This window comes from Vipera berus (assembly GCF_964194415.1).
Source record: "Vipera berus genome assembly, chromosome: 4".
NCBI lineage: Eukaryota > Metazoa > Chordata > Lepidosauria > Squamata > Viperidae > Vipera > Vipera berus.
Window position 1 is genome coordinate 40,575,540 of NC_138206.1, and position 9,242 is coordinate 40,584,781.

Genomic DNA, 9,242 nt, shown 5'->3' on the forward strand with positions numbered 1-9,242 from the left:
GAGCCACTGATTTTCTTATTCCCATAAAGCAGACATGTCAAACACAAGGCCTGGGGGCCAGATGCGGCCCGCGAAGTGGTTTCATGTGGCCCGCAAAGCCAACCTGGAAACAGTAAGGAATGGCCCCTGCTGTCTTGGCCCCAGCCCTGGCTGGCCAGGAGTCAATGTACAATTTTGTGGTGGTCATCTATGCTGAAATACATTCAGTCTTAGCTCCACAAGGCCATCTGAAAACAGCGAGGGACCGGCCCATGCTGTGTCGGCACTGCCCCTTTGGTGCATGCTGGGGAGGTATTACCCTTTGTGAGGAATGAAGAAATGCACCATTGCCTGGAAGTGGCCAGCACATGGCCCTGCCTACTTTGGGCAGGCTAGGGGTTGAGCAGCGTTGTGCTTCTCTTCAGATTCATGCTACCCGGCTCAGCCTCTTGGCACTATGAGTAGAGCACCCCACTACCTGCCAAAACTGGGCAGGCTAGGGGCTGGGCAGCATTGCGCAGGTAACATCAACTCTCATGCTGCTCATGGCATCCCCTCCAATAGAGCCCACCAATGTGAAGTAGGCGAGGGCCATGTGCTGGCCATTTCCAGACAATGGTGCATTTCTTCATTCCTCACGAAGGATGACACTTCCCCAGCTGTGTTTCTTGCCTGTTTTTCTCCCTCCCTCATCTCAAATATTTTCCCACCACTCTGTTCTTTGGAAGGAAGGAAGTAGGGAAGGTCTGAGGGAAGTCCTACCTTAGTCCTGCCCTGCTGCCCTTTCACCATCCCCTTGCCCCTTCCTCCTGACCTATCCTGGGGGGTGTCCCTATTGCTAAGGAAGCTTTGGATACAAAGCCAGTTCTCCTCACATGGAGAGGGAATGGGCCTCCCTCTTGATTTTGCCCTCGTACCCATCATGAGCAACCTGGCTAAGGAGAGCAAGCACAGCAGCAGCAGCCTTGAGGAGGAGGTGAATGCAGCTGGGCACCCCCTTGGGGAAGTGGGGCTGGGCTTAGTGCCGTGGGTGCTTGAGGGCTGGGCTAGGCATTTGACCTCCGTGCCACCGTCCAGTTGCCCCCCATGGCCTGAGAGGAACAGTGAAGCTCCTCCGGTGGACCATGCCTTGGCACTTCCCTGGTCCCATCTCCTTCTGCCAGAGACCCTCAGATCTGTCCCACTCCTGCCCAGGCCCCCATAGGCACCCTTGACACAAATGATGTAGAGCTGGCCATTCCCACCCAGTAGGCCATAGGCATTCCAGCCATGCCCACCCAGTAGGCCACGCCCATCCTGGCCACACCTAGCCGGCCCCCTGAAGGCAACTGCAATGCTGATGCGGCCCTCAATGAAATTGAGTTTGACACCCCTGCCATAAAGTATGTCCAGTAACATGCAAACATGTCAATTTTACAAGCATTGTAATCACTTTTTTCATTATTATTAAATTTGTTTGCCACCCATCTCACCACAAAGTGACTTTTTTTAAGAAAAATTACCGTAGTTTCCAGCGTATAAGACGACTTTTTAACCCATGAAAATCTTCTCAAAAATCAGGGGTCGTCTTGCCGGGTGCTGAAACTTTAGGGACAGGGCTGGCTGGAAAACCTGGAGCGGATCTTCCATTTAGTCTGTGCAGGGAAAGCGGGACCAATTGGAGTAGAAGCTGCAGTCAGTGATTTTTTACAGGCTGGGGTCTGGGCGTCTTTCCTTCTAAAGTTGAAGAGCAGCTGTAGGCAGGTGGGGAATGCAAGAGCAACTTGAAAGGCAGGTGGGGAATGCTGTAGCCAGAGCAGCTGCTTAGCTCTAAGGACACATTTGACTCAGGAACTGGGCGGGCTGGCTGGAAAACCTGGAGCGGATCTCCCATTTGGTCTTTTTTTTAAAAATCCCATTTATATCCCGCCCTTCTCCGAAGACTCAGGGCAGCTTACAATTTAAAGCACAAGTCAATGTGCTTAGCAATAGCCTTCATTCTATGTATATGCCTGCTTATTAGAGCTTTCACCCCCCCAAGCAGCATTATTACAAAGTCAGCTTATTGCTCCCAACAATCTGAGTCCTCATTTTACCTACCTCGGAAGGATGGAAGGCTGACTCAACCTTGAGCCTGGTGGGATGAGAACCTGCACTAATTGCAGGCGGCTGGTGTTAGTTAAGGCTCTCCGCAGGGAAAGCTTTAGAGTGAATTAGGAAAAGTGAAAAAGTGAATTAGGAAAATAGGAAACGGTTGCTGGAATTGGGTATGTGTAGTTTAACGAAGAGAAGGGTGAGGGGTGACATGATAGCAGTGATCCAATATCTCAGGGGCTGCCACAAAGAAGAGGGAACCAAGCTATTCTCCAAAGCACCTGAAAGCAGGACAAGAAGCAATGGATGGAAACTAGTCAAGGAGAGAAGCAACCTAGAACTAAGGAGAAACTTCCTGACAGTTAGAACAATTAACCAGTGGAACAACCTGCCTCCAGAAGTGGTGAATCCTCCAACACTGGAAGTTTTTAAGAAGAGACTGGACAGCCATTTGTCTGAAATGGTATAGGGTTTCCTGCCTTAGCAGGGGGTTGGACTAGATGACCTCCAAGGTCCCTTCCAATTATTATTATTATTATTATTATTATTATTATTATTATTATTATTATTATTATTATTATTATTATTATTATTATTCCACTTGCACTGTTTTATGTTTACATGTTTGATGACAAACAGCCTTATGTTTATAAGTGACAGTTTTCCTACTAAGTACCTGCATGTCATAAGCATTTGAATTAAAATTACCATATTAAAATCAAATCTGATGTTTTTAAATTTTTATTTGGTGTGCGTTGGAAGAGGGTTAGCCTTATACGGCGAGTATAGCCCAAACCCTATAATTTAACAGGAAATGTAGGGGGGTCGTCTTATACGCCCAGTCGTCTTATACGCCGGAAAATACGGTAACATCTTTTTATTTAATTTTCTTATAAATAAAGAGTTAAAAATATGGAGAGCAAAGAATATGATTTACCAAGACATTTTCATAGATGATCAGAGCCAGAAGCTCATCTCTTAAGAGAAACTAAATATAGCACAGGAAAAATTCAGTTCCTACACCTTAATAATAGCCCAGACTTCATCTCTCCTATTGTCACAATAATCTGCAGGGTAAGCAAGGGATGATCCAAGTCACGAGGCAAGTAAGGGGCTGGCTAAATAGCACTGCATTACATTACCTGATCATCAGCTAACATTGTTAATTTCCCAGAAAAAAACTATCATGGAACATTGTTATTATGAATCCTCATTTCCCACCCCACTCCCATATTTCTGCCTTTGTCCATAAGTGTAATTTTTGGAAAAGATAAATTCTGCTATTCTAATAAATAAGTAAGCTATTTCTCCTTCTCTTTTTTTCGAAATATCCATTCCAAAGACCAGATCCCACAACTGGACATTCATTCCCAATGGATTTTTGGAACATGCCATAATTCTATAGGTTGACTAATCCCGAGACCTGGCAGTTAATTTTATTCTTGTTTAGACAATTTTCAGAATAGTCAGCCATACAATTCTATAAGGCTTCCTATTTCATGAAATATAACATTTGACTATAGAAGAGTATATATTTATAGCTCAGGATTGAACTGTGGTATCCTTGGTGGTCTCTGAGCTTAACTCTTTTCTTGCAGAATTTTCATTACCCAAGTAGATAATTGCAGTGCTGGAAGAGAGTTCTAGAACCAATTAAATCCCTCCAAAACATCCTAAGTAAACTAAAAGACCCAGCGGTTCAGGAAAAAAAACAACAGAAATCATCTATAGCAGGGGTGTCAAACTTGCAACGTCATGTGACGTGTTGCGACATATCGCAACTTTTCTGCCATTGCCGGCAATGGGATGGGCGCGGTTTCGCTATGATGCATCTGGCCTGCGGGCCGGCAGTTTGACACTCCTGATCTATACCATATAAAGCTGTAACAGCTGCTATTGAAGACAAAAAGGCACAAGAGTAGCAGATGCATCTGTGAATACCAACTAGCAGTAAGAGACACGATGAAAATTCATAACACATGAACAGACTTAATCATAGTTTCAGCTGGGAAGATGTGAGCATCCTAGATCACGACAAGTCCAGAGATTCTAGAAAGTTCCAAGAATACCAAAAACCTCACATAAAACCTGACCAGTCACATGATAAATCTCTCCTTCTCTCTCTCTATGGTTTTAATTTAATTGTATTTAAATTAATGTTTATCTCTCTGTCTTTGTCTCTTTTAAATGCTGCTATCCTTATATGACTCTTTGGGAGAGAACTGACAGATAAGCAACTTCTCCTAATACAGAAAAAAAAATTCTACTTGAGAGGGAGGCCCCACACCACCCAAATATTAGAACCAGCAATTTCAGAAGCAGCTGAAGGATGGATATAAACTTATATATTTTGTAAAAGCCGTTTCAAATGCATAGTGAACAATAAAAGATAAACTTGCAGTTGAAAAGAGCACTCGATCAAATCAAACTTTTAGATCTGAAGAACTGATGACCCTTCTAGAAATCAGTTCATAAAATATTCTAAGCATCTCACTTGCCCCCACTTCCAGATAGAACTGAAATATATGTAGCTTGGATAATCATGGCATTAGTAATCCTGGCAATTTTACTCAAGTTAGCTTCTTATTCAAATCACTTTAGCAGGAGCCCTAATCACCAACTTCAAATGTATTCAAAATTATGCAAGTTTGTACTTTTCAAAATGTAATGTTCACCCATATCCATTCTTGTTCTTTTACTCTTTTGTCATTAGGTTATGTTTTACCTATACCAGCGGTAGGCAACCTTGGCTCTTTTATGACTCTTGGACTTCAACTCCCAGAATTCCTGAGCCAGCTAAGAGCCAAGGTTGCCCACCCCTGACCTACACCATACTAAATAAAAAGTTATTTAAAACTACTGCTAGTTTAAAAATAAATTACTTGCACATAGGAAAGTAGAGTTTTCTTTTCTATTTTGTCTGTTATGGTACAAAATTAAAACTGTTTATTAGTTCTCGAGTTCTAAGTAAATAATGAGGTGGTTTATTAAGAGCAGTTTTAACTTATTATTTAATATTGCTGTAGGCAAGAATGTACTGATAAACATAGAAGAACCAACTTGTGATGTCTTTGGGGAAGAATTTGAACTTGTTGTTTCTGAAAGGGTGGACAGAGCTCTGAATAAGCTGCCAAAGATGTGACAGGAAGGATGGTGAATGTCTTGATATGCCTCCTGGATCTAGTGATGACAGATAACTATTGCTGACTCTTTAAACTTCTCTTTAAGGAAAAGATATTTGGGAAAGATGGTAGAGCAAAGCTTACAAAGCTCAGTAGAAGAAGATTATCTTAAGTTTGTTGCCAGGATTTAGACCTGGGTACTGGAGATAAACTTTAATAGTAAATTTCATTAATAATCTGTGGTGGAAATGCAACCTTATTACTACACTGGATCGTTCTACAATCTTCAGTAGAATTGAACATAGTACCTTTCTGATGATTTGCAAAGGTTGGGGATTAGAGCCACAATTTATGGAGGTTCAGCTACTTCCTAAGTCTCTCTCTCTCTCTCTGTGTGTGTGTGTGTGTGTGTTTGTGTGTGTGTGTGGTTCAGCCTTTGGGCACTCCGATATGTGGTGCCTCAAGGCTTAGTCCTCTCTCTTGTTGAATATCTACAGGAAACCACTGGAAAAGGTAATCTGATACCGTGTTGTCATTATGTTGATGATAGTCAATTATACATCTCTACCCAAGACTGAACTCTTATTTTGACCTGGTGTTCAGAGGATATATGGATTTGGATGGCAAAGAATAAGTTGAAGCTTAATCCAAACAAGATGCAGTGACTGCTGATCCAGAAGTCAACTGATCTTGGGACTATTCCAGCTTTCAGTTTGATGTGGTTGTGCTTCCCCTAAAGGAGCTGGTTCATAATTTGGGTGTCTTTTTGGATTCACTGCTCCCTAGATACAGTTAGTCAGAATGGCCTTTGTACAATGTAGGTATTAGCAGGTTATTCACGTCTTGCTGGTGTTTGGACTATGTACCGTATTTTCCAGCGTATAAGACGACTGGGCGTATAAGATGACCCCCCAACTTTTGAGGTGATTTTCATGGGTTAAAAATTCGTCTTATACGCCGGAAAATACGGTAGTAAACTCTGTACAGGACTACCTAGGACTACCCAGGAATTGTAATTGCTCAGGATATGGTGGCCCTCTATACTTTCACATAGCAACTGCATTGGTTATCATTTGTTACCCAGTACAGCTCAGTATGCGGCTTATAATCTACAAGCTTCTATGTGATTTAGAATCTGGGGCAACAATAATAGAGCCTTGGTGGAGCAGTGGGATAATGCCTCCTTAAGTAACACCAGCTGCCTGCAATTAGTGCAGGTTCGCATCCCACCAGACTCAAGGTTGACTCAGCCTTCCATCCTTCCGAGGTAGGTAAAATGAGGACCCAGATTGTTGGGGGCAATAAGCTGACTTTGTAATAATGCTGCTTGGGGGGGGGGGGCGAAAGCCCTAAATAAGCAGGCATATACATTGAATGAAGGCTATTGCTAAGCACATTGGTTTGTGCTTAAAACTGTAAACCGCCCTGAGTCTTCGGAGAAGGGCGGGATATAAATGGGATTAAAAAAAATACTATTTGCTGTGAATATAAACTTTCAGCTGGAGGTATGATAGAAGAAAACATATAAAATATAAAAAAGAAAATCCTTGACTTTTTATGTGACATCGATATGGAAATTTGAAGTGTTGCCGTCAACTGTATAATTTTCCAGAGTCATCTTTTCTAAACATATCCAACTTCTTGTTTTCAGAGGGCTTAATTGATCATTTTCATGGCCATGCTCCGAATCCTTCTTAAGGTGCAGTGTCAGTTGTTTTCAAGGTGCTTATCAATCAGTCTCTTTGTGATATGCTCTAGATTCTTTCCAGGTATCAACATCAGACTGACAGTATTTTATTGAACCTTCGTTCTTCCCTTTTTTGAAGAGATGTTTGCTTTCATATCCAAGTTCTGCCACCTGTTCTCCAAATTTTTGGAACATAATGTAACCCTTCAATACTCTAGGATGCAAATTATTTAGCTCTGAAGGTTTAAACACAAAATACACATTCTCTTACTACGTTTCTATCAGTCTCAGGCTAATTTCTGTCTTGATTCTGCTTATCACACTTCTGATGGGGGGATTGGGGGAGGATTGAATTACAATATATTTGAGAAGTACTTTGTTTTCAATGTTCCCTTTTAGAATTTAACTGGTTTCACTAAACAGCCGGTATACTAATTATTTTCTTTGTATTTTAGTTGGCATATACTTATTTCTGTTATTCCTAGAATTTTTTTTAAATATATCTGTTTTTGGGTTCCTGGCACAAGCTCTACAGAACAAGACAATCTGTTTTTACTCTTGCTTTATGATCTGGCTTTTTTCATTTCCTGTATGGATTTTAAAAAAATGTTTCCAGTTCTGTATGACTTCTGTGTGTGTGTGTGTGTGTGTGTGTGTGTGTGTGTGTGTGTGTGTGTGTGTGTGAGAGAGAGAGAGAGAGAGAGAGAGAGAGAGAGAGAGAGAGAGAGAGAGAGCGCCCACATCAACGTCTTGGCAGGCTTTCAGGATTCTGTTTTGATAACCTATAATAAAGTTGCATTTCTGTAATCCTTAATCGCTAAAGAAAAGCTTTCTGTAAAAAGGTCATTAGGTTTTATTAAGTAATAATTTGTAAACTGCCAATAACATAGACAAGACTTAATGGAGTAACTTTTCCTCTGAGAAGTAGGCACATTGCATATTGCAGCTAAAATAGGTCATCTTGAATGCTATACTTCAACAAAATGGTCCAATACTGGAAATATTTAAGAAGAAACTGGCCAGCCATTTGTCTGAAATGGTATAGGGTTTCCTGCCTGAGCAGGGGGTTGGACTAGATGACCTCCAAGGTCCCTTCCAACATTATTATTATTAAAAGTGTATTAGAAAGCAGCCCGCTCCCCCTTATATTAGGATGAATATGCAATCTTTCAAATGTTGGTGGACTACAGCTCCCACGAGTTCTCAGCACTGGACAAACTGGCAAAGAATGATAGAAGTCAACAACATCTGGATCCCTTCCTGCAGATTCCTATTGTGTACTGGTGGATCAAGGATACCTGCCAAGCGTTAATTAACTAGACAGCTCAGACAAGAATTACAGCTAGAAGTTGTTTTTGTTTCTTTATGACACAATCCCATGTGTTTTCAGTGATTTTTCTTTCACTTTGCATTCCTTCTTAGTTATCTAATACTTGTAGATCAGTAATTTCTGGCAAAAACTCACCTAGCTGATATTTTAAAAAATGCTAGAAGTGTAGTCATCCTGACAGCATCAGTTAAGTTTGTGGAATGAATTTTTTAAGATCAAAAATCCTTTTCAAAACAGGACATGCTGACTTTCCTGTTTTTGTAGGAACTCCCATGTTCCTAGAATAGCATAGCAAGTTGTTTCCTGCTATGCTATAAACATGAGTATCAACTGATTAATTAATTAATTAATTAAGATTTATATACCGCCCTTTCCCGAAGGACTCAGGGCGGTTTACAGGGTATTTAAAAGAAAATCAATACAAAAGTTAAAACAAAAGTTAAAAAGATTAAATGAAACCCTGAGAAAAAATAAAAACCCAGTTAAAATTAAAAATTAAAAAATTCTCAGCCTGCAGACTTTTTAAGTTCCTCTTACAAATTGCCACTCTTGTCAAATCATTTTATATACTTTGCTCTGAACTGCAACCAGCACAAGTCACATACGTATATTTATTTTACTTGATCCTTTGGGGACACTTGTGTCATAGAGAAATACAGTAAACCAATTAAGGCCATACCCTCCTTTAGGAAGGAAAGATCTGAGAAAAACAAACAATATCTATCACATCTTACCATCACCTGAAGTCTTGGGGTATGTGGAATTTCTAGAAAATGGCAATTAGAATAACTTGTTAGGGCTTAATTCAGAGCCGAGAGAAAAGTGTGTGAACAGAGACAATACAAAGATTACATTAATAATAACATGCTTTATTCTCTTTTCAAGAGATTTATAAAGTTAACTCTTAAAAATTAGCTGCTGGGTGTTTCAGAATATTGGCACTTCTTGGATGTTGCAGATAATACTAGGCAGGCAAACACCACTGAATCTCTCATCTCACAATCTCCAGCAGATGCATGATGAATAGAAAAATTTACTCCAGATGCATGCA